This window comes from Giraffa tippelskirchi, chromosome 2 (genome assembly GCF_054371585.1).
Source record: "Giraffa tippelskirchi isolate mGirTip1 chromosome 2, T2T-mGirTip1v1.2.pri, whole genome shotgun sequence".
Lineage (NCBI taxonomy): Eukaryota > Metazoa > Chordata > Mammalia > Artiodactyla > Giraffidae > Giraffa > Giraffa tippelskirchi.
The window spans coordinates 228,233,783-228,260,287 of NC_137276.1; the positions used below are offsets into that span (position 1 = coordinate 228,233,783).

The 26,505-nt window shown below is 50.3% G+C and overlaps 1 protein-coding gene and 1 long non-coding RNA gene across 6 annotated transcripts in view; one reads left to right on the plus strand and one right to left on the minus strand.

Annotated features, from left to right (window-relative positions):
• The window catches only part of LOC145532899 (uncharacterized), a 24,863-nt gene extending 8,231 nt beyond the window's left edge, over positions 1 to 16,632 (plus strand). Inside the window, exons 2-3 of the long non-coding RNA XR_014073696.1 lie at positions 11,960 to 12,172; positions 16,319 to 16,632. This is a non-coding gene — a long non-coding RNA (uncharacterized LOC145532899). The remainder of the gene's footprint in view (positions 1 to 11,959; positions 12,173 to 16,318) is intronic.
• Positions 1 to 26,505, minus strand: part of RUNX1 (RUNX family transcription factor 1) — a 273,518-nt gene that overhangs the window by 12,117 nt on the left and 234,896 nt on the right. The window lies entirely within an intron of this gene.

The window sequence follows — 26,505 nt, forward strand, 5'->3', positions numbered from 1 at the left end:
ATTTATAGGGCAGCAATAGAGACACACAAAGAATGGATCTGTGGACACAGTGGGGGAAGGAGAGGGTGGGATGGACTGAGAAAGTAGCATTGAACCACATCCATCGCCACGTGTAAAACACATAGCCAGTGCGAAGTTGGTGTGCAACACAAGGAGCTGAGCCGAGTACTCTGTAACAACTGAGCGGGGTGGGATGGGGCGGAGGGTGGGAGACACTATACTTAGGACGGATCCACGTTGTCGTATGGCAGAAACCAACACAACATTGCAAGGCTGTTATCCGATTAAAATTAAAAAAAAAAATCCTGACCTTTAATTTTGAATTTTGAAAAACCTGGGGAAATAATTTAGAATCCTTGAAACCTAATGTTAAAGAAAGGTCTTTATTTCCATCTGAATTTGAGAGAATCTGAGGGGATGGCAAGGAATAAAGTACTGGTCCATTCCAGACTCAGTGGAAAATAAGTGCTCAACCACAGTTGAAGATCCTGCATAATCTTAGAGCAAACAGTGCTTCCAGTAATTGAAAGCAAATAGCAACAGCAGATTGTTTGATATTCCCATATTGCTACAAGGATTTTGCTTCAAGTGAAAATAAAAATTATACCCTCAGATATTTTCTATTAAGCCATGTGTATGTCCTGGATATATACGTATTTACTAAGTGAATATATATGGTACTCAAATATTTTAATCATTTAAAAAGCAAACAAAAGAGGTTTTATAATTGTCATAAAGCCCTCTGGGTGTGAATTGCGGTACAGTAATTCATGCCCTGTTGTGTAGACAGCCCAGCACCCCTAACCCCACGTCTAAAACCACAGTAAGCATAAAGTATTATGCCATGATTCATGCTCTGTCATGTTTTACTGTAGTGAAAACGTTGTGCTAGGCTTTTCTAAACTCATAATTAAACCATGCAAACGTTGCATAATGTTTCACAGCCTTTTAAAAATATGCTTTGGTAAAATGATCTTTATGATTAAAGTCCAGGTTCTGTGATTTTTTTTTTTTTTAACACAGGGTTTCAAATTCAACATCTTCTGAGTTCACACCACAACTCAGCCTTTCAGTGCTGGGAGTGGGGAGGGATTGGGGAATGGATGGGCAGTACTAAAAGCCCAGTGGCCCCTGATCAGTTTTCGTATCTGCAACCACAGTGAACTGTGTTTGGCTTCATTGGCAGTGGTGGGCCAGAAGGTGGTGATGGCGAGCTTCTCATGTTGGGAGTTTTGCATGTTTTCTTCTAAATGTTACATGGACTATTAATGAAAACAGAACAAAACAAAGGGCCAATAATACGGTTTATGGTGAGTTTACCATTGAGTTAACATTCTTGCCATGATGGGGCCAACATGAATACATGAAGACAAGTATGGAAATGACAGTGTTCTGGGCACCTGAGCGCTGGGCTGGAGGCAGGAGAAGTGGCCTCTAGCCTGTCTGTGTGATGGCCCTGGATCACGTGCTTACACTTTCTTATTCTCATCTCTGAAAGGAGATGATCGCTAAGCGCCTTCAAGTAGTGACAGTGCAGGATCTTAATTCAAACAGGCCCCAAACAGTATCTCCCTGGAGCTTCCCAGGCACTGCCAATGGTAAAGAACCCACCTGCCAGTGCAGGAGGTGCAAGAGATGCAGGTCTGATTCTTGGCTGAGGAAGATCCCCTGGAGGAGGGCGTGGCAACCCACTTCAGAATTCTGCCTGGAGAATCCCATGGACAGGAGCCCGGTGGTCCATAGTCCACAGGGTCACAAAGAGTCCCAGACACAACTGAAACAACTTAGCACGCACACAGTACTTCTCTGCTTGTATGTTAATCAGAGTTAGGGAAGAATAAGGTGGGCATGTGAGGTAAAGAACTGTGCTTGTGATAATAAATATGTGTATTCCAGGAAAGGGAGGTGGGATGGGGGTAAAATGGCGGTTGTAGAGAAAAGAAAGTCATAGGCTGAGGAAGAGAACCCCTGTCTCAATTTTCAGAGGAGCGCTGCTTATTCTCGAAGGGAATGCCTCTGATAGGTCAATCCACCAAAATGAACAAGTTTCATGAAACTTACTACTAATACATGTGTTAATTTGTGAGTAAGACCAGTTATGTCACTGCCCCATTGGAACTTAGAGTCTGGTATTAGTGAAGGTTCCAGACCTGTATGATGCCTGGAGAGTCGTTTTCTTATCGTATTAATCATCATGCTGAGTTACTTCATTCATTCACTCTTAGGCTCATGACATTCATCACTTCCTCATTCATTTATGTCGCTAGTGAACATTTTTGCTTGATTATGGCCACTGTTTTTATTGACATATTTTTAGTTTCATTGAAGAAGACAGCATGCAAAAACAGATGGGTAATGTAAGCAGGGAAGAAATTCTAAGATGCAAAAGGAAGTTCCAGAAATGAGATACACTAACAGAAATGAGAAATACCTTTGATGGGCTCTTCGACAGACTGGACATGAGTGAGAAGAGAATTTCAATGAAATTGAAAATATGTTAATAGAAACTTTCTGAACTATCGGGAAAGTGAAAGTATGAAAGTCGCTCAGTCCTGTCTGACTCTTTGTGACCCCATGGACTATATAGTCCATGGAATTCTCTAGGCCAGAACACTGGAGTGGGTAGCCTTTCCCTTCTCCAGGGGATCTTCGCAACCCAGGGATTGAACCCAGGTCTTCCGCGTTGCAGGTGGATTCTACCAACTAAGCCACAAGGGAAGCCCTATTTACCAAGCTATAAGGTAAAGAAAAAAAAACAGAAACAAAAATCAGAATATCCATGAACTTTGGGAAATTTTTCAAATATGTGTAATATATGTGTAATAGAAATATCAGAAGGAAAGAGAGAAGAAAGCAGAGTGGAAGGGATATTTGTGAACCTGCCAGAATTAATGACAGCCACCAAACCACAGATCCAGGTAACTCAGGGGACACCAATTAAGCAAAATAAATACCAAATAATTTACATCTAAGCATATATTGAAACTACCAAAAAAAAAAAAACAAAACCCAAAGACAAAGAGAAAATCTTGAAAGAAACCAAAAAGGAAAGGTGGGTGGGAGCACCTTACCCAGAATTGAACATTGGTAAGAATTACTTCAGACTTTGATCCAGAAACCATGCAAGCAAAAATAGTGTGTCATAAATCAAGTGTTGAAAGAAAAAAGCTACCAACCTAGAATTCTATATTCAACAAAATTTCCTTCAGAAATGAAGGAGAAATTAAGCCATTCTCTGACAAACAAAAAAAAAAACTGAGCTAATTTATCTAGCAGAACTGTCTTGCAGAAAATGTTAAAAAAAAAAAAAGTCTTTAGGGAAAAGGAAAATAATACATGTCAGAAACTTGGATCTACATAAAGAATGGAAGAATAAATGAAGATGAAGTCTTACTTTTCGTATTCTTAACTGATCCAAAAGATAACTGTTTAAAGTGATAATAGTAATGTGTCAGGTGGTTGTAAGATATGGGTAAGTGACATGAATTACAGAAATGGGAAGGAAGAAGTGGTCTTGTGTTATTTGATGGTGACTTACATTCACTACACATGTATTTTTCAGACTCTAGGACAATCATGAAAAACATTTTTAAAGTATAACTGATAAACCAAGAGCAGAGATAAAATGGAATGGAATCATATAAAATGCTCAGTTAAAGCCAGAGAAGGCCGAAAAAAGAGGCAAAAAAAGAACAGGTGCAACAAATATAAAACAATTACAAACATAGTCCATGTTAATTCAATGATCCCTTTAAATATGAATGGTCTAATGCATGTGTCAACTGAAGGAGATTGTCAGAATGGATTAAAAACAAAATCCAACTGTGTGTTGTCTACAAGGAGACTAAATATAAAGCCTCAGGTTGAAAGTAAAGGGGTAGAGAAAAGACTGGGCTACTACTAATCAAAATAAAGCCAGAGCAGCTGTATTAATTTTATATAAAACTGACCTCAGAAGAAGGAAAATTTCAAGAGATAAAGAGGGGAATTTCATGAAAAAGTTATATACTGAATCACTTTTCTCTGCAGCAGAAATTAACACAACATTGTAAATCAACTATACTTCAATAAAATAAAGGGGAATTACATGATGAAGAAATGTTACGTCTAAGAAAACATAAGAATCCTTAATCTGTATGTGCCTAACAACAGAATATCCAAAGACATGAGATTCAAACTGATAAGACTACAGCAAGAAAGAGAAAAAGACACAGTTGCAGCCGAAATCCTCACAGCCCTCTTTCAGTAACTGATACATCAAGCAGGCAGAAAATTGGGGTACAGTTGATGCAAAGAGTGCTATCGATCAACATCTTTTGAAAACTCCATCTGACGGTAGGAGAAGATACATTTTTTTCAAGATCACTGGGAACATGTACCACAAGATATACCGTAAAACACACCTTAAACAAATAGAAAAGAATGGAAATCATACAGGGTCCACTCTCAGGCCACAGAGATTTGAACTAAAATGTCAGTGACAGGAAGACAGCTAGAAAATCCCCCAAATACTTGGAGCTTCAACAGCACACTTCTAAGTAACCCATGGGTCAAATAAGTCTCAAGAGAAATATTTCAAACTAAATGAAAATCCAACATCACAATTTGTGACGCAGAGAAAGCAGTGCTTAGAGGGAAATTTATCGCATCTTAATGCGCAACCCACTCCAGTGTTCTTGCCTGGAGAATCCCAGGGATGGGGGAGCCTGGTGGGCGGCTGTCTATGGGGTCGCACAGAGTCGGACACGACTGTAGCGACTTACCAGCAGCAGCAGCAATGCGTTTATTAGAAAAGAAGAATGATTCAGAACCAATAAGCTTCCACCTTAGGAAACTAGAGAAGAAGCAAAATAAACCTAAAGCAAGCAGAAGAGAATAATACAAATTAGAGTAGAAATCAAAGAAATCTGATACAAGAAAGGGACGAAAATGAACGAAACCAAAGGCTGTTCTTTGAAGAGTTTAAACCTAGAGGCTGTCATACATGGCGAAGTGCGTCAGAAAGAGAAAAACAAATACCGGATGTTAACGCATATATGTGGAATCTAGAAAAATGGTACAGATGATCTTACTTGCAAAGCAGAAATAGAGACACAGATGTAGAGAACAACCGTATGGACACCAAAGTGGGAGGGGGCTGGCAGGGATGAACTGGGAGATTGGGGTTGGCAAATATATACTGTGTATGCTGACACTATTGACACTGTGTATAAAATAGCTAGCTGATGAGAACCGACTGTAAGGAACTCTTCTCAGTGCTCTGTGGTGACCTCAACGGGAAGTTCAGTTCAGTTGCTCAGTCGTGTCCAGCTCTGCGACCCCATGGACTGCAGCATGCCAAGCTTCCCTGTCCATCACCAACTTCCGGAGTTTGCTCAAACTCATGTCCATCGAGTTGGTGATGCCATCAAACCATCTCATCTTCTGTCGTCCCCTTCTCCTCCTGCCTTCAGTCTTTCCCAGCATCAGGGTCTTTTCCAGTGAGTCAGTTCTTCGCATCAGGTGGCCGAAGTATGGGAGCTTCAGCTTCAGCATCAGTCCTTCCAATGACTATTCCGGACTGATTTCCCTTAGGATGGACTGGTTTGATCTCCTTGCAGTCAAATGGGAAGGGGGGTGGGGGATTTAAGTATAGCTGATTCACTTTGCTGAACAGTAGAAACCAACCCAACACTGTAAAGCAGCTATCCTCCAATTAAAAATAAGTAAAACTCTCCTTCTCTTACAAAGAAGAAAAAAAGTCCTACTTTGTCCTCATGTTCCTGGAGGGCCACAGGAGAGGATGGCCAGAGATGCCTCCTGGGTCTCTGAACACTCAGTCTGTCTATGGACACCCTCAAACCCTGGCTCTCCAGTGGGCCAGGACAGAGTTGATGGGGGCCCTGTTGCCGGTTAGAGTTAGAAGGCCCTTTCTTTAACTATCTTGCTGGCCTCTTTAAAGACGTGATCTTTCAGTCACCTTTAAGAGCCACTTAAAAACAAAGACCAGACAGTTGTGTACCTGCCAAGGCCCCAGTGTCTATTTTTAAAAGAGCCAAGCCAACGTGGTGAACATATAAACCCTCAGGGCGGCGCCCGGTTTTTCCCTAGAGGATCTCCGCCCCTCCCATTCCCCCCCCCCTTGCATCCCTTTTTCAGCTTGGGAGGCAGAAGGGCAGTTCCCAGGGTGCTCTCCAAGTTCACCTCAGCCACGGGCAGCTGGTGTAATGCCCTCCTGGGTGCCTTAGCACACACAACAGGATGTGACTCAGGACTCAGAGATGTGAGTCAGTTTCCAGGGCGATGTGTCAGGGCGAGCCCCGGTGATGGCTCACTGGCATCTCCCTGTCTGGGACCCCTGGACGGTAGATCCAGGCTCCCCTGGGAACAAAAGGGGGTACTCCCAGAGGCTTCAGAGCCACCCTCAGAGCCGGGTGGGGGCATCAGCTTTCACGGCCCCAGGGCTCAGGTCAGGCTCTGCTATGATAGAGGCATTTCCTGAAATGTCCAGCGGTCTGTCCGATGCCCTGTTTCATCTGACCTCTGCAGTACAGGTGGCACAGCAACACAGCAAGCAGGCATGGTGGTCACCTACACGTGCACCCAGGCAGAGACATCCATCGACCTGGTGCTGCCATCAGTGAAAGCCCCTGGTAACGTGAATCGGTCCCCGACAGCTCTGGGTGCTGGAATAAGAAGCTATGGAAGAGCTCCCGAGATCTGCCCACCATTTGTCTCCTCTGGCCACAGACTCCTTGGTTAGTCATGTACAGCTAGCAGCATCCATGGTTCCAGCAATTACCCGGAAGGGACGCACGCGGCCCCAAGATGGGGCAGAGACCCTCCTGAGGATGCTGCGTTTTAAAGACGGTTGGGGTCCTGAGGGATCCCATCCTCGTAGCTGACTGGCGGGTGCAGGAGGTGGCAGGCTGCCTACTGGAGGGCAGAAGGGAGCTGTGTGGCCTCATCCCTACCCCCTCGTTGCCTTGGGGACCCACACTCTGGGTGGGGGGTCCTCCCCAGCAGGGAGAGGCTTCCTGACATTGTGGTCAGGGCGCTGGGAGTCCAGCATGCTGCTGCTTAACCAGAGCTACCCCCAGCTCCTCCCTTGGCTCAGCACAGCCTCTCAAACCTCTTGTTTCCTCTTCTCTGCAAATGGGGGTGACCAGACTCACCTGCCTCACAGGTGTTGATAGTTAATTACTGTTTGTGGAGCAGCTTTGAGAGCCGCAGATGAAAGGTGCTCTATAAACGCAAAGAGCCATTCCTCATTAGACCTGCCAGACAGTTCCCAGGGGAAACCGTCCAAGCCTTTGCCACGAGGCCGCTCCCCTCGGCCAGATCAGAGTCTGAGCCACGTCTGGAAAAAGCCTCTGGACACAGGCACTGTCGTCTCCGAGGCAGGGCTCGGGGGATAAGTCACTGGCTTCTAGAAGAGACGAGGGTCTGGGTAACACCCGATTCTCTGCCAGCACTGTCCCCTGCATCGGAGGGACAGTGGCCTTCAGATCACACGGACGGAGGGACCTTGGTCCCAAGGGAAAGGAAGGCACCTCTGCCCTCGGTTATGTCCGCCCCACCCCCCATCCCCCTTGCAGACAAATTATTTCCCTGGACACTGTCAGACAAACATCCGTTGCAGACATCTCACCAGTAAAGATTTTTCTGCACCCTCACTTTCTGAACCTCTGCCGCCCTCCCCCACTCCCCCCCGAACACACTTTCCAGGCCTGAACTGATTGTGCAGATGGGCTGGTAAATTCCGGTAAGGCCAGGCCATCACAGGCGCATTCAAATTACTCCACAACTGCCCTGCTAATTTCTGTCCACTCCTCCACGTCTTGTCTCCTCCAACAAAAAAATCTCAGAACGTGGAGGGTAAAGGTATCTTTCCGCTCCCAACCACTCATCTCCAGCAACTTCACCCCCTTCACTGATTTTGAAAGGGATGAGCCAGAGGGACCTGTTGTAGACTGGGAGATCTCAGGCAGCTTCTAGCTTGGGACTGAGTGCCCCTCACCCTGTTGGGTAAATGAGGACCCTCCCTCATAGGAGCCAAATTCCTGACACCTAACATGCAAGAAATTGCATGGGGGAGACTCATAGCACCCCCAGGACTGTTTAGTCGCTCAGTCATGTCCAACTCTTTGCAGCCCCATGGACTGTAGCCTGCCAGGTTCCTCTGTCCATGGGATTCTCCAGGCAAGAATACCGGAGTGGGTAGCCATGCCCTCCTCCAGGGGACTTTCCAGACCCAGGGATCGAATCCATGTCTTCTTCACCGCTGGGCCCCTAGGGAACCCCCAGGACCACTAAAAAAATGGAATTTGATGAAGGATCATTCCACCGAGGACAGGACACGCTATAAAGAGGACTATGCAGGTTTGACAGTCTTTTGTTCCGTGGCCCAGGGCATGAGGCTGTCAGAACTGAGCTGCCGTCCCTTGCAGATGGGGGTGGGGAGGGGACCTACGGGACTTTCAGGGAGGCAACAGAGCCTCTCCCACAAAGTAGATACAGTAACAGGTGTCCCCTGGGCAGATCCAGGGTCCTTGAAATGCCTCAAGGTGGTAGCAGGCAAGAAAAAAAAAAGTGATGTTTATCACTGGGACCTGGGGGGTCAGAAGCTGACCGTGAATTGCTGGTTTTGGAGGACACGCTTAAGGCGCAGGAGACGCAGTGCACAGCAGGTCCCCGGGAGGTCACTGCAGACTGGCTGCCTCTGAGGTCCCACCCGCATCCTGCTCCATGATGAACTTTTCACTTTTAGCACTCCTGCGGTTTTGTAAAAAGTTAGAACCTTTTGATGAATTTTATTATTATCATGAGATTTATGTATTCGTTGTAAGTGAAGGCCACTCAGTCGTGTCTGACTCTTTGCGACCCCTCGGGCTATACAGTCCATGGAATTCTCCAGGCCAGAATCCTGGAGTGGGCACCCTTTCCCTTCTCTAGGGGACCTTCCCAAACCCAGGGATCGAACCCAGGTCTCCCACATTGCAGGTGGATTCTTTACCAGCTGAGCCATCAGGGAAGGCCAAGAATACTAGAGTGGGTTGCCTCTCCCTTCTACAGGGGATCTTCCCAAACCCAGGGATCGGACTCAAGTCTTCCATGTGGCAGGTGGATTCTTTACCAGCTGAGCCACCAGGGAAGCCCGTTTGTTGTAAAGTCACAATAAAAACCCATCTCGCCACACATGCGCCTGCTCTGGGCTGTCGTCCTCACGCACATTCTAAAAGTGGCTCGAAGCCCATTCAGGCATCCTCTGCATCTTGTGCTCTCCTGTGACATGGCCCCTAGTGCATCCTGAATGAGTTTGTGCTACTTGAAGCAGTAGCACAGCCTGCCAATAAAACCAGAACTCACACGAATAGGGAAAAAAAGAGCACAGTGAAGACCATCTAGGGAAGAGTGAACCACAACACAGAAGATGCTGAACTCGCTTTTGGTCTGAGTGGCTCCAAACATTTCCAGGTTTTGGGAACCTGTCCCCAAGCTGCCCCTCAGGGAGAAAGGGCCCGCAACAGGGGCAGGGCTTGGAGGGAGGTTCTGAGAGATGAGGGCTGAGCCCCCAGCTCGCCCCTTGCTCCCTGTGTGCTGAGGCAAGCAGCTTAAGCCACGGGAGATGCAGTTTCCACCCCCTCACCTGTTGGGAGGGTGCATTCCGGGAAGAGGAAACGGGATTCCGACCCCATCACTGCTCATGCGGTATCTGGCTCCCAGTAAGCAAGCTGAAACTCCAATAATGTGGCCACCTGATGCAAAGAACTGACTCATTGGAAAAGACCCTGATGCTGGGAAAGATTGAAGGTGGGAGGAGAAGGGGACGACAGAGGATGAGATGGTTGGATGGCATCACCGACTCAATGGACATGAGTTTGAGCAAGCTCCGGGAGTTGGTGATGGACAGGGAGGCCTGGTGTGGTGCGGTCCATGGGGTCGCAGAGAGTCGGACATGACTGAGCGACTGAAGTCTTCTCTCCCTGTCCCTTCCGAGGAAGATTCTGTGCCCAGAGAGGACCCGCACAGTCCCAACAAAGGGAGGAGGGGGATGAAACCTGCCTTGGCCTTGGCCCTGAGGTCCCAGGTGCAAAACGCCCCCAGACCCTCCGCCGGAAAGTCAGGGTCTCACCTACATGGGCTGCCTCCCCCTGGAGCACCAGCCTCCCCCCCGGCCACCCTGCTGAGGGTACCCACCGCCACACAGAATCCAGAAAGCAGAGGATGCACATTAAGGATGCGTGGTTCTTCCCCTTCGGCGGGGCCGGGACTCAGGCTCACAGCAATGGCTCTTTAAGAGCTTCCATTCCACACTCCCAGCCAGAAAAATGTCCCCACAGAAGACAAGGGAAGTGCGGGGAAGCCCTGAGCGGCGGGGCCGGGGTGGGCCTCCCATGTGCACTCACCGGCCAAGGCAGCAGGCCCCCGGCCCAGCGTTCTCCCGTTCTCCCTTCCTGTCCCCGCCAGCCGGTCCCAGTGATCACGCACACTGAAGCCTTTCCCTTTCCCACACATCAGCCCAGGCTCCTGGGAATCCCAGTCGTAGGACTAGGGGGGTGAGACCCCTCAGGGCACCCACCCCCCACCCCGCGTCTGCACCCCTCTAGCATCCTTTCGCGGGGGACACCCCACGCCTGCCTGAGGAGCAGCCCAGCACTGTATGGTTCCTGGCCGTCACATCCCCTCCAACACCGCCGGTCCACTACACGCTGGGAAAGTCTCTGGATGTACAGAGTGATGCATTTCTCCCCTCTTCCAGGGCACTGCCAACCCCTGACCCTCCTCCCTCCACCCTGCTGTGCCTGCAGTGATGGCCGGAGGAGGCAGCTTGTCCTCTCCACGCTGGAGACAGGAGGCGCTGCGATTCCCAGACTCCCACCTTTTCTGTTGCTAACCTCGGGGCGACCGGCGACCGCAGGACTGGCCATCCTGACCCCGGCATCCCGCTTTCATCCCTGGAACGGGACGCCCTTCCAGACCCACCAGCTCTGGTTCCCCATCTGTAAACATCTTTCGGGAGGAGGAATGTTTTATTAGACGTCTTGAAACACGAGGTTTCTCCATACACAAAGAACCCTACCACCTCCTCCCTCCCAAGAAATGGCTCCTTTTACGCTGCTTGTGGTGTTTTGAAAATTGCTCACTGCTCAGACATTTTCCATCAGAGCAGCAAATGAGGAAGGAAGAAGCTGAGCTGCCTGGTCACCGTGAGCCAGAATATAACTAGGTGTCTTCGGCTCGTGAGCCGGGGGCATCCCTGTCGGCTTCCTCTGTGGGAGCCCACGGCTCCCCCTGCCTCTGGCGACCCTCTGCCATCTCCCCATCCCACCCCACCCGCTGCGAGAGCCACACGAGAGGAACTGGCTCACTTGAGCCTGCAGCCGTGTTCGCACACCCCGAAGAACTGACCTTGACGTGAACTAATTGGGACGGCAGCAGATGAAGGGCACAGGTTGCCGAGGTGGAGTTCTGCGGCAGGGAGGAGGCCTTTGAAGATAAGAGCCGCCAGCGCTTTCACAAGCTCATCCCTGGTGCTCTGAACAAAGGACGCAGACTAATAAAGTCAGACTCATCTGGGGGCAATCTGCGCTCACAGAGCACCATCACCCCAAACTCCGATTCAGAAAGGCAAACAGAAATCCACCAGAATTCCTTTAAACTCCTCCGGAGCGGACCTGGATTTAAAAACTGACACATCCACACGCACAAAAACTCTTGGTAATAAGCAGACCTCTGATGATCTAAAGAGCCACAGCTTCACGTATTGACTTAGAGAAAGTAAATGGCATTTCAAATACAACCTTCATACTTTAATAGATGAGGTCACCCTGAGAAAGATGATACTGTGAGCCCGGCAGTGGGAAACCTCCCTCCAGAGAACTGCTTTGATTTTCAAGGTCAAGGAAGGCTTCCTCGGAGAAGCAGCAGGTTTTTAGTGACTTGGACTAAAATGAAGATTCTTTTTTTTTTTTTAAAGAAAAAATTAAAAGCCAAGTCTGAGAGAGCAGACGATTAGACATTCTTGCTCAGCAACAAGGATGACCTTGGAGAACAGGGTTGACCTCAGAGAATGGGGATAACCCTGGCCTGCAGAAGTCAAGGGTCAGCGTGGATTTACTCCTGAGGTCCAGGCGGCTGCTGTCTGTGGTCGACACCGACCTTGACATCCTGGTGGAACAACTGAACTCTTGTGAGTTTCCCAGAGGGGTCTCAACAGGGGTGGTGTCTCCTCCAGGAGACACCGGACAGCATCTGGAGATGTTTTTGGTTGTTGCCACTGGTGTAAGGGGGGTGCTCTTGGCATTGCATAGGTGAAGGCCAGGGGGTTGTATTTAACATCCCCCAGGGCACAGGACACCCCAGGAAAACCCAGCCCAGGGTAGGCACGCACCTCCCCAGTGTCCAACCACGATGACAAACCAGAACGCTGTGACTTCCAGAGTGCCCCCAGACTCAAAACAGAGTTTTAATGCAGCACAAGCCCTGGGCTGAGTACAAGTGGAATCCTTAGTTGAAGCGACAAGGCACCTTCTGGAGCCCTTCTGGGAACCCAGGGGTGGCTGGAGGCCATTCGTCCGCCATCACGCTATGGCCAGGGTGCCAGGGTTGGGGACAGCTGCTTTGCCCACAGTCTCATGGCCTGGCACCCGGTCTTGGATGTCTGGTGTGCCAAGCCCTGGGTTAGCCGCCGGTGTGCATGACCGATGAGACCACTCCTCCTGAGCTGACGGTCAGTTGTGCCACCTGGGAAAGGGGACAGGCTGGCGCTTGCCTCCCCTAGGCTTCCCGGGCATGAGTCACACGTAACTAGATAACGATGCAGATCGCTGTCTGCACGTCTAAGGTTTCGTTCCAACATCTGGGGGTGACGGAGCAAAAAGCAACCTCAAGCCTTTGTGAGCCAGCCCCCAACCCTCTGCCATCGGAGAAAACCGAAGCATGGCAAGGTGAGATGGCTCCTTCTGTCCCCCGCGGCAGCTTACTGGCAGGGTGGGGACAGACTTGCTGGATGTTGGTGGAGGGCTTTTTCTACTACATGATGCTTGCAGCCAGCTACCCCAACCCTGCATCTAGTTACCAGATACAAAATGAAGAAGCCGGTATAAGCTTAACAAACAAACAAATATACACACACACACACACACAGAAGTAGTCCCCAAGTACGTGCTCTTTGGATGCTGGGGAAGGGTACGTTTTCTGCTTACAGATCTGGGATCTGAGCTTTGTGGGGCTGGCTGGGAAGCCCTGACTCCATTTACGTCTCCCTTCCATTCTGAAACGAAGCCCAGACAACCCCAGATCTCAAGTAGAAGTGGAAATCTGTCACTGCTGCTGTGAATTCATGAATAATGCAACTCAAAATTAGGTAGGGAGGATACCATTCCCCTCCCAAGTTCCCCTGCCCCACCCCGTCCCTCGCCCCCTGCGGTGTTTTGGGGGTGGTCACGGGAGAGGCAGGCTCCCAGAAGCGAGGAGTCTGCAGTAAGGCTCACATGGTCACCCGGGTTCTGCCTTTTCTCCTAATAGCCTTCCACTGCCAAGTGGCTGCGGCCGACGTGCTGACTTTAAACCCCTTTATGGAAAGTGCCATACCCTCTTCTGCTCCCATCACTTAAAATAATGAGTTAGGCGCACTTGTATTAGTCTGTCTTTCAAGTGGATTAAATTCACGGGCTCGTTCTCCTGCAGTCTCACAAGCTTTGGCCTGGCTGTCTGAACCTCCAGATTAGACAGAGGAGCACATGCCAGACGGCAATGAAACGCAATTACCTAGGCAAACTTTTGAAGGATTTGAGCCCTGGGGCACAGGCTGTTTACGACAGACTAAAAGCACCGTTTGTACTGAGCAAGACCAGTTGCCTCTGTCTTTTTGAGTTCTGGATCCTGCCTGCCACTGGACTCCAGGCAGGATTTCTAGGGGCCCGATAACATCAGGCTTCTGTCCACACCTCAGCACCTCAGGGTCTTTGCTCTGTTTTTCAACAAGAAATTGCAAGTACCAACAAAAGCCTATTATAACATCTCCCTTTGTGTTCGCTGACTCTCTCCCATTGGTTTATTTTTTTTTGGTATTGTGTACCACCCCGAAAAAAAGGCAGCAAGAAATCATACTAGAGCTAGCTGCTTTGCTCTGTAATGTCTTTGGAAACGAACCACCTTTGCAATAAACAGGAACTTCCTGCCGGCACTGAAAAAAGCAAAACAAAACCCCAGCAAACCAGTCTCAACAGCACGTCCAAAGTGCTTTCCCCTTGATTGGAACTGAGGGACCAAAGGAGAGGAGACAAAAGTGAAAAGGAAGATTGATAAGGAGGGTGGCAAACGCCTTTCTGGCCGCTGGTCCATATTTCAGTCCTTTTTTTCAGAGACCAGACAGATGTGTTGGAATGGTCCTCTGTCCACCAGCTGAAAACAATAATGTGACCGTGAAAAGGGGGTCTGGGGGCAGGGGGCTAACCAGACTTCCGTAGTCCTGTCAGACACAGAGGGAGGCCCTCCAGGGGACGGCAGTGAAAGGTTTCGGTATCTGGGGACCCGGGCCCCTGAGGTCGGTCAGTGGGTCAGTCTGGGCAAGAGGCTTTGATCAGGGGTGGGAAGGTAAGATCGGCTAGCAAGATAAAAAGTGAAACTTGGAAGGGCGGATTTGAAAAGTGCTGGAACCCAGGGGGATCTATGTATGGAGCTGCTGGAGAAGGACGGGACACGGGGACACCTGAATAGGGGGTGAGCGAGGGGACAGAACGCAGGTGCTAAGGGGATGGTGGTGAGGTCAGGGGGACGGTGCTAGGAGGAAGCCGTGGACAGACAACCTCGCCTCAACTTCGGGGTTCCGAGCTGTCATTAAACCTGGGAAGCCAGGTTCAGGCATCTGAATGACAGGCTTGGGTGAGCTCTCTGGGATGCTGGGTGGAGGGAAGGAAGACACCAGAGAGCCTGGCTTAGGTGGGCGGCTCAGCCAAGGGAAAGGGCAGCGCTCGAGTTAACAGGAGCTGTGCAAGGTGATGGGGCAGGAGATGAAGAAGCGGAGGGACTTCCGGGTTCCCTCCTTGTCACAAAAGTGGAGGGACAGGACCCAGGGAGGGGTAGCGGGTCACCCAGATGGGCCCAGCCAGGCTTCCACCCCCCCCGGGCTCCCAGATGGGCTCTGGGAATCACAGAAAGGGCAGATCGCGAAAGCAAGAAAACAAAAGCACCAAGGCAGCAAGAGCTTGGGGAGGAAAGAAATCATTTGGGGCAGGAAATTCTGAAGTTGGGATTAAACCCTGCAACTCTCGAAAGCAGGGAGAATGCTTGCTCGATGGTGCCCACTGACCCCCTTCCCAACCCCACCCTCCCCAGGCATCCGGGCCAGGGTCATGGGGTCTGGAGACATCCCAGAGAGAGTTCCCTGCTGGCCTGGGACTTCTAGGGAAAAGGTTGTTGTCGTTCTCAGAACCACGAATCCGGATGGGGAGAACCGGGCACAGGTGGGCGGGGTTCTGTGTTTACCGTCGGAGAGGCGGCAGCCCTGGGGTGTGTTCTGAGGTTTCAATGAGGTGGCAGCATGGACGGGCAAACGTCATGTGCTTGCTCCTGGGAGCCCAGGACCGTTGGAGAAGCAGCCAACCCGTACACTCCCCGGGTCTCAACACAGTGTAGATGGAGGGAAGAAGGCGGGGAGAGAGGTCTCGACCAACAGGTCCAGGAGGAGGGAAGTGTGGTCATTGGTGGGGAAAAAGATGTCCTCAAGGAGAGGGGCAGGACGGGGGAGATGGAGAGGGTGAGGGGTCGGGGCTTTCCAGGTGGGCCCCACCATGGACCAAAACAGGTGGGCAGGTCTGGCGATCGGTGTTCAGAGGCCAGAAGAGACGGCAGGGAGAAAGACAACTGCTCACAGCCTCAGCACCCCAGCCTCCTTCCGGCTTATCTGCTTGCCTGTTTGGTCATTTCAGAGCATGGGTGGGCTCACTGTGGAACAGCTCATGGCCCAGAGACAGGCCAGGTCTCCGATGGATGGAGAGCTATGAGGTCAGTGACGAAGGTGCCCTGTTATATCTAGACCAGCCCTCTGTGGTCATCAGATCCTCGCCGGGGGATGCATCTAGACAGGAGGAGGAGCCTAGCAGTGGAGGCGAGTGATGCCATCTCCCACCGCACGGGGTCTTTACGTGTGTGGTCAAGGTCACACCCAAGGTCACAGAGAAGGGAACTACGGCCAGGTTGGAGGGAGGAGCCAGAGTCCCCAGGTTTTTCTGTCCCTTGCTGTTTATGTGCCTCACTCTGCCACCCCTGAAAAGTGAGCCTCTCGTCCCCTTGGGGACTTTGGCTGATACTCACATAGAGACATCTGTTCCAGGTGATCTATGCGGGGCTTCCCTGGTGCGCTTGGTGGTAAAGAATCCGCCTGCCAGTGCAGGAGACACAGGGTGCCATCCCTGATCTGGGAAGATCCCACGAGCCGTGGAGCAACTAAGCCCAAGCGCCACAACTACTGACCTCACACTGTCGAGCCCAGGAGCCCACGTGTCACAGCTATTGAAGGCTGAGCGCCCCAGAGCCCGTGATCTACAAGAGAAAAGCCTCCGCGGTGAGAAACCCAAGCAGCAGCACAGCTAGAGAGAAGCTCAGGCAGCAACAGCCATAAATAAATAAATATTTTTTTAAAAAAAAGATTTGTGCTAACAAAATGCCAGGCCCCACTTCCCCTTGGGTAAGTCCCAGGCCTTGGGTGTCCTGTGCCGTGTCTCCGAGGCTGAGGTCACAAGACCCACAGGACCCTTAAATGCTTACGCAGTAGTCTGCCAGCGAGTAGGACCGGGCTGCCTGTTTCTTGCAGAACGGAGTCACCGCCGGTGCCCAAATGCCTCCCAGCTCAGGGTAAGAGCCTCGCTTATGGAGAAGGGGGGCTGGGAGGTGTCGGCCCCCAAGACAGGGCAGCTCTGAGGGAGAGGAACCCCGAGGTGGACTCCCTGGTGGGGAGCAAGGGGAGGTTTTTCTAACTCTGGGGAACTCCCTTTGGGACAGTTCTCCCACAGGCCTCCACACCACCCATCCCTATGAAGACAAAGTCATCCCAGGATGGCTTTGACTGAATAATGACCACCCAGAGCCACTGGCCTTGAGGGGTGCCAGCCTGGACCCAGAGAAGGTCCCGCCCAAGTGGCTGCCTGGAGTCAGGGGTCTCGGCAAAAAGCGGACTCGCAAAGGGTCCGCATACTAAAGTGCTGGCGGCCGGCCGCGTCCTCTCTGCCGACGACAAGGGACGGGAATGCAGAACCACGATGGCACCATCTGCCGTGTTGTGAGCATCGTGATACAAAGCTGAGCAGGAAGCTCCCTTCCGCTCCCGTCACTGATACGTCAGCAATGGAAGGGAAAACCAGGAAAGGACCCCCATCAGCGTGGGAGGAGCTCAAGCATCAGCCCCGGTTGGCGGGGGGGGCGGGGGGGGGGGCGGGGGGGGCGGGCTCCACCCCTGCTAAGGCACCCTGCTAACCCACTTACTTGCCTCTCCCCCACCCTGGAGCCGCGACTGAATTTAGTCTCCAGCAGGCCCTGGGCTGCTTGTTTTGCAGTAGGAAACTCTCTTTCATAAGGGTGCTACTGTTGGTATTGTTTATTTGTTTTTTTTTTTTTAATTTCCAAAAATAAGGAAAGGTTTATAAAATGGGGTGGGGGGGCAGGGAAGGAGGAGCGGGCCAGGGAGGCGGCGACCCCAGTATATCCCCAGCGTGTCAGCTCGGCTTCTCCTCCCCACCCCCCTTTCTGAATGTCGAGAAGTAAGCAGGCCGAGCCGCCTGGGCTGGAGATGCGTCTAACAAGGCCCTCATTGTCTCAGACAGGTGTGAGATTGGACTTGATTCGGGGCCAACACCTCCAGTCCCCGGAGCCAGCTCTGTGAGCCGAAAACATGCACCAACCCTCCAGTAATACCACTGCAGCCAGCCAGAGTCTCAACAATTTAAGGCTTAACACACACAACATAAATCAGAGGAGGATGGACCGGCCAACCGGCAGTTTCTTGGGCGGATGCCTGCAGACTGTCTGCAGATCAGACCCTGCCTGTTTGGGTTATTTGAGACTTTTTTTTTTGTAATATAAAGATGAGAAGCTGGGTGGAGCAGCGCGCAGAGGCATACTGGTGTTTGCCCTTTCTTGTTCCAATGGCCCCTTCTTCCTAAGTGCTGTTTTGAAGGGACTGCTCAGGAAGCTTCGTTTTCGCTCTTAACCAAATACTCAGACTGTGTTCGAGCTGGGCAGAGGGAAGCCGAGCGCTCCAATACAGACGCTGTCCGTGTGACCTTCATGCAGTCACTCCACCTCTCTGGGCTTCTAATGTCTCCTCTATCTGATGGAGTGGGGGAACTATCTCATGCTGGTTTAGCTTTCTCTGACTCGCTCATCTCCAATGGTCAGGAGTTCAAAGTCACTATATAAGAACTGCCTGAAAGTGAAAGTGTTAGTTGCTCAGTCGTGCCCGACTCTTTGCGACTGCGTGGACTGTAGCCTGCCAGGCTCCTCCGTCCATGGGATTCTCCAGGCAAGAATACTGGAGCAGGTTGCCATGCCCTTCTCCAGGGGATCTTCCCAACCCAGGGATTGAACCCGAGTCTCCATTGCAGGCAGATTCTTTAGTGTCTGAGCCACAAGGGAAACCTCTGTAAGAACTGCCTAAAGGAGGAAATCATCCTTGGGAGGAAACTTGCAAACCCTCTGAATGCTCTGTTTCTGAGTGGATGGGTTTCTTGGAGCAAGCAAACACTCATCATTGGCCTCCTCCTCTTATCTGGTTCTTAGGAACCTGGGATCCTCAGAGCTCAGAGCTCCAGGCCCTGGGACAGGTGGTCAGGACAGGCTGCGGGAGGCGAGGAGGAGACAGCAGGTCTGCGCTGCTAGTTAGAGCGGAGCCTCCAAGCCCTGTTTTTCCCATCGCCTCTGAATGAAGTATCGTTTAGGATAGACAACTACCGAGTCACAGAATCTCAACCGAAGAAGGAGCCTGGAAGCCCCGCCTCGGTACAGCGCCTCAGAGAGAGGCATCTGTGCTTCGCTCCTGGGATTCCTGTGATGGTCCCGGGTGGCGCTGGCCCAGCCATTCATGCCCTTGACCCTGAATTCACCACCAAGGGCATGGCCACCGCAGGGATGCTGGGGCCTGGCCAGGCAGCCTGGCTGTCCCTGCCGGACACTGTTCAGGGAGTGAACAGCATGGGACTTGGCAGCGTCCTGGGGGGAGACGAGGGGACCGTCGCTCAGTGTGAGCCCCGGCCTGCCCAGGCACCCCCTGGATGCACTCCCACAGCTGCGGCCCCAGCCCGTCACCCTCCACAGCTGTTTCCTGGCCTCCTCCTGGCCCAGAGGCGGCACAGGCCACAAGCAGGCTTTCAAGGCCCAGGCTGGTGGGCAGACTCACACAGGGAGGTGAAATGCGGTTCAGAGAAAGCCTTCCGTACGTGGTTCATCCAAAACGTGGAAGAGGCTGACCGTTCACATTCTCTGAATGTGTCCGATTCATAAGGGGACAGGCACGTAAGGAGACAGGTCAGGGGTCCCCCGCCGGCCGCTGTCCACGTGGGCCTGGTGGTCAGAAGCGCCCCTGCAGCTGTACCCACGTCCGCACCCCAAAGCAGGGCTTGGGGACACTCGGTGGGACTGAGCAGGACAGCAGGTGGCCTTGAGACAGGTGTTCTTACCTTTGAACAAGATCCCTACTCCTTCAGTAGGAAATTCAGCATTGAAAAGATGGAGACACAGAAAAGCCGTGATACAGAATTGAACCAGGGGACCCATCATCTCATCATCTCATCTCAGTGAGGGGCAGAGCAGGAGTAAACTAAACGTCCTGGGGTCCCCTCTGTACTGACAGTGGAGTCCACGAGATGTGCCCACCCCCACCCCACCCCGACAGAAGGACGGTGGGCCAGCGGGACGGCCCCTGGACCAAGCCCTAAGACTCAAGAGTTCAAGTCTGTCTCCAACCGGGCCACTCACTGGCACTCCCTGGGCCTTGACACCTCACGTATGAAATGAAGGACTTCCAGAAAGACATTTTTTGGGCTTCCTAGGTGGCGCTAGTGGTAAAGAACCCGCCTGCCAATGAAGGAGACTTAAGACGTGTGGGTTCTATCCCTGGGTCGGGAAGGTCCCCTGGAGAATGGAGTGGCAATCCACTGCACTGTTCTAGCTGTAGAATCCCATGGACAGAGGAGCCTGGTGGGCTACAGTCTGTGGCATCACAAAGAGTCGGACACAACTGAGTGACTTAGCATGCACACGCAGAAAGACATTTAAGGTCCCTTTCAACTGTAACCTGATAGCTCAGTTGGTAAAGAATCCATCTGCAATGCACTCCGGTTCGATTCCTGGGTTGGGAAGATCCCCTGGAGAAGGGAAAGGCTACCCACTCCAGTGTTCTGGCCTGGAGAATTCCATGGACTGTGGTCCACGGGGTCACAAAGAGTTGGACACGACTGAGTGACTTTCACTTTCAACTGTAACCATTTCCATTCCATTTGACCCTGTGGAGCAGTGGGTCTGGGCCCTCCTGTTAGTTTATCCAAGGAAACCGAACATAAACAAAGATGGACACTAGGACCACTCCTGCCCTTGTCCACCCCAGGGCTCTCATCGCTCCTGGAAGTAAGGAGACACACAAGGTAATTATCACAGGGCAGCTGTGTGGCTCATAGGAGAGAACAGATGTGCAACGCCCTGATCACGCAACAACACTACCAACAAGAGCATGACGATAGCAATCATAGTAAAAAGTACAACACTGACCACATAGGAGTATTTAACGTGTACTGGGCTCTGTGCCAAACACATGACAAAAATATATCTCAGTCCCTGTTCACGAGGAAATGAGAGTCAATACTGCACTCCAGGCATCCAGTGCTTCGTGTATATTAACCCATTTCATCCTCACAACTCTCCAGTGATCTAAGCACCATCATTACTGTGCCCATTTCACAGATGGGGATCACAAGGCAGGGGACTGAAGTAATTCTTGCAAGGTTACCTAATCGGGAAGTGGCCAACCTGGCCTCTGAATTCCCATTATCCATATCCACACCTATGGGTCCAGATTCTGCTTTCCTCATATACTGCACTTTGGGGGTTCCCATGTTTTATTGGAGTCCCTCCGATGAAAAGGTGGGAAGAACAGCTGACTGATGGGGTGGATGGACAGAAGAACTAGCATTCCACTTTGATGTCCGCAGGCCACTGTGTGCTCCCGTGAATGGCCAGGCAGGAAGTTTGAAAAATAAGAGAAATTCCTTACAGAGGCTCTAAGGCATCTCCCCAACCCCGCCCTCCCCCAAGGCGTGAAAGAACCAAATGAGGAAATCGGGAAGAGATTCTGGAATAAGAATAACAAGATTTCCTCTCCCTTCCACCTGAACTGGCCGTCTGTAATTCTGCACAAATTCAATTGTAAAGACAAGCTTTGTAATTCGTGGAGAATCATATTAAACAGAACCACATCTGAGCAATGGCTTCTCCCATTTAGCAACATATGGTGGCTCAGAAAGCCCAATCACACAGCAAAAATATTATCAAAAAAAGAGCCTCTTAATCAGGGAGCAGAGTCGGGGGAAAGGGGCTCTGGGCCATCCTTGCTGGCTTCCTGAGAACAGTAGGCATTAATCCCCGAGAGCCCCAGAATCTGCCCACAAGTACAACCTATTAGAGTTTAGGGCCACCTCGTTAATGGCCTTCATGATGGGCGAGGGTGGGGACTCATGTGGCTGACAGCCTCTGAGCTGGCACAACAGGCAAGACCCCCAGGACCACGCCATACACACTGTTGGTGGCTGGTGGTGGGGACTACGGCAGCCAACAGCATCAGTCATTCCAGAAATGTGAACCACAGTTATTTTGTGATTGCCTTCAGTCAACGTGCGAACCAGGCAATGCCCTCGCCTTTCTTCGGGGGCCCTTGGCTCCAAAAGCAAGCCAGGTGTAGACCCTATCACAGACACACGCTGCAGTTTCAAACCTGGGTTAAGGGGGAAGGAACTGCACGTTTCAAAAGTTTCCACGTTCATCCTGAAGATCCCAGTCCCACTGGAGACCCATTGGATGGCCCACTGGATGGCCCACTGAAGCACAGCTTAAAACTCAGGCAACGCCAGTCGATCCACATAGCAGGTGATTTACAACCAAGGATGGATGAAGATTGACAGACCCCGAGAGGAACGATCCCAATAAATCACTTAAGGGGCAGAAATGCCAAGTTGAGCCCTTGAGCCTGTGCTGACTTCTACAGATATTTTAATAACTGTATCATTATATAATCTTCCATCTGATACGTACAGAGAGATGCACTAATGGCCGCGATGGTGGGATAACCCCCAGGAGATGTAATACAACAATCAGGTTCGCTTCCTACAACTCCAAGAAGTACTATCACTTGTCAGATTATTTCTTCCTCCCTTTGTAGCCTGAGATACTCTTTTAAAAACCTACCCAGCAAGTCTATGTGTGCAGCCCTTCCCAAGATGCCTGGCTAAGCCCTCTGGGTCTTGATCTGGCCTTGGAATGACTTATGTTGAACACATAAATCTCACAACAAAGAGAACTTCGTCCACAGTAGGAACCAGCGAGTAATGGGGTCTGGAAACTTCATGCCTTAAGACAGGTGAGCCGCTGCCAACCAGGGTCATGCTGACTCCCTGGGGCTCCTCAGGGACCTTCCTCACCCGCCTGCCCTAGGGATACTCTGCTTTTCTGACCCCTGCGTGGTCACACCCAAGTGTCAGATCCGAAGGACCATAACGCATCCTCCTTCAAGATCCGCAAAGGCCTGAGCTCATCACTGCGAGGACTCAAAACTATCGTTAATCAGACCAGGTGACACTGACTTACGGAGGCTCGGATCCAGCGACGCTGCATGGGAGGACCAGCAGTGTGCCGAAATTAGCCCTGTTGCAGCCCATGGTGGTGTGTGTTTTAACGCTCAAGTTTCACGAGCCACTAAGTGACCTGAGGAAACGCTTGGGTCAGAGTCCCCATTGCCTCCTCCGCCCATTTGTCCACATTTTCTCCAAGTGGGAAAGCAGGGTGGGGGGGGGTCCCATTTTTAGAATGATCTTCTTGCTACTGATTACAATTGGAGGTTCTTTCCCACCATCTTGAAATGATACTTGGAATGTCCTTGACCCCAAACCTAACCCTGAGCTGGTGTGAAATCACGACGGGCCCTGAAGTATTGGTCCTTGAGCCAGTGTCTGGAGGGAAGGACTGTCTTTCCTACTCATGGCTCACTCGGGGTCCTGGTGTCATGGTTTCAGTTTTCCCTGGAAAAACACTTATTTCTTTTGAACAGTACATGTTACATTCCATGACGCTTGGAAGAGCCTGAATTAGATACTCAATCTGAAGATGCTCCAAAGCTTGATCATCAAAAATAAACTGGATAAGAAGTGGTATATTCCATCCCCCCCATAAATTATTAGAACTGCCCAAAGAAACAGGAAATCAATATGATTGGCCAGTGTTTGTTTTTAGGGTGAGTTCTGTACCATTATTATCATTATTTTGTTTTATTTACTGTGGCTGGTAACTGAATCTCTAGTAGCAAAACATCACATGTTTTGCCAGAAAGAGATTACGGAAGAAAAGTCTACAGGTAAAAAACTGGGTTCGTCAGTGAAGATTTTATTTACCGGAGGAGTTTTGCAATCCCGATCTTTAGTCTCCATTAACAATTGGGCTGCTCTAGGGCTTTGAAAGCAATCGTTCAATAATAAAAAAGCTCATGTGGGGCTAAAGGCTTTGCAAGTAAAATGTGAAAATACAAATACACCCTGAAGTGGCTGGGAACAGTTGAGCGTCCCTCTGCCTCTGTCCATTTTCCCCAAGCTGTGGTGCTCAGAGGACCAGAGGGAAGTGAGGGAAGACAGAATTAATGACCGTTCCTCAGCATTTTTTAAATCATACATATTGAACTTTAAAGAGCACGAAAATAACTGAATGATGGTGGACCTGTATGTTTCTTCCATGATGGGGCAGGTGGGGGGGGCGAATAATGGAAATGAGGAAGATCAGCTCCGTTCGGAGAACCACAACAAACAAGAAAACACAAGTCTTTTTTTTCCTCCCCAGAGCCTTTTTGTTCCTATCGGCTTCTTCTGTTTGCCCCTCTCTGGGTACAGACTTTTGGTAAACTCTGATACTACTTCACGGCCGCAGTCAAAGTTTCGTTTTTAAATATCCAAATGTGAAAGGCTATCTTCGGGTGATTTGTAAATGTGGGATTATGAGATATGCAAAGTGAATCACCAGCCTTTCGCAATGGGTTTCTGGTCCACAGCGCCTGGCCATTAAAGCCATTTTTAACAAGGCAGCTTGTTCAAAACAAGTGATATGCTGGGCTCCAGGCGGTCACATTCTTGAGTCCATCCCAACTGGCTGGCTGCGGTCTCCGTATCATCTTCTGTCCCTACGCTTACTCCCAGCCACTGACTATGTCATGAGCTTTTGGGGGCCAGGGTGAAAGGCACCCAGGCTTCTTGTCTCCTGCTTTTCATCGCCTCCATGTTCCAGGGAAGATGCCCTTTCTCTACCACAGTTGGGTCCTCTGGCTCCAACAACACAGGTGCACTAGGAAATGTTAAGAACTATCTGAGCTCATCTAGGAAAAAAAAAAAAATCATGTGTTTTTGTGGTTGGAAATCAAAGGACCCTGATATGAGTTCCAGCAAGTGAGGGCCTGAATGAGAGCAGCTGGAAGATGTAAGTGTGGCATAAGACACTGAGTTCACATCTACCTGCCCATCACGTCTGTTCTGGGGAAAACAGACAAGGGGAAGTTGCCTCTGAACTCAACCTGATGCCCCCATCCTTTCTACCTTGGTGTGATGGATAGACTGGTGTCCCTGCAAAGCTGTGTCCATATTCTAACCCATGAGACTATGAACATGACCTTATTTTTTTAAAAAAGGGTCTTTGCAGGTGTAATGAAGTGGAGGATCTCAAGATGAGGTCATCTGGGTTATCTAGGGGGAGGTGGGTGTCTAATCCCGTCACGAATGTCTTTAGAGACAGAAGAGGGGGTGACACAGAGGAAGAGGCCATGTGAGGAGGGAGGCAGATATGGAAAGTGACGCAGCCACAAGCTCAGGGATGCAAGGAGCCACTGAAAGTAGGAAGAGGCAAGAAAGTTTCCTCCTCTAGGAACTTCAAAGGGGGTGTGGCGCCTTGATGTTGAACCCTGGCCTCCAGAAACGGAAGAGGATAAACAGCTGTTGTTTTAAGCCACTGAGTTTGTGGCAAATTTGTTATACCAGCCGTGGGAAATTAATACACTTGGTTTGGTGATGCTGATCCAAATAGCCCACAATTACCAAGCCTTACCCATGGGCTGGCTCTCATGTCTGCTGTTTCACCTTTCGCAGTGGTCCCAGGATCTCCAAAAGTAATTATTACTCCCATTTTGCAGATAGGGAAACTGAGGCTTTAAGAGTTAAGTAACTTGCCAAAAGTCCTACAGTGATACATGGTGGAGGCCAATTTGGGGCCAAGGTGGTCTGCCTGTTGAGCTCATTCTTAGCCACCAGGCTCTGCTATCTTTCTTGGCCATGAGATTTTCAGCCTAACCTTCCTACTGTTTTATCAGCAATAGTAAATGAGTGTTCCAGCTACAGCTGTGTTAAAAACTTACTTTTCTGAACAAAAACCTTTGGGGGTGTGTGTGAAAACGAGAGAGACGGAACTGGCCCAGAGATCACAAGAATAAGGGAACATTTCAGAATGTATCAAATTCACAGAAGGAATACTTTATCATTAGGATCAAAACCTAAAATGAACCCTTCTTTCCTCTAATTAGGAAAGATGTCCACAGGCATTAACAACATGTTCCGGAAAGCATGGTCTGATCACCTTGAACGACATCCATGAAAACGCTCACTCTGAGAACGCGGTCCTGCTAAAATGTGGTTTATGATGACTAGGGTGCTGACAGCTCGCCAGGTTGGCGGCTCCTTTGAAGGGCTGGTTTATTAAGTACGTAGCTGAGAGGTGCTTGTAAATACATCACAGGCATTGGAGCAGTACTCTTCAAGGGAGTTCTGTGTTGGTGACCACGCGGTCCATAAATAGAGTGCGGAGAAAAAGTAAGGCGGGCCGCCACTGAGCACGGCTCTGTAAGTCACCCCAGGTCTTGGACGGAAAGCAAGGGCAGCCCGCACTGCTGAAACTCAAGCAACTCAAGTCCACAGGCGGACTAGGAAGCCAAGGGCTCAGGGCATTTTTTAAAGGGAAAAAAACTCAAAGACTTAGCTTTCTCTCCATCCTTCATCCCCAAAGTTTTTAAATGTCTGTGATGCAACTGATGGGCATGAGCTTTTCAAGCTTTCCTTAATACTGATACACTATATCAGCCAAGAAGATGGAAAACAGTACCTGAGTTCTCAGTTCCTCTAACTCTCTCCAGTCATCTAGTTCTGACGCCTTGTAACCTCTCTGCCTGCGGGTGAGAAGAGGGGCGTGCATCGCCCACCAGGAGCCCAGGAGAACATTCTGTGTCCATCTCACTGTTTC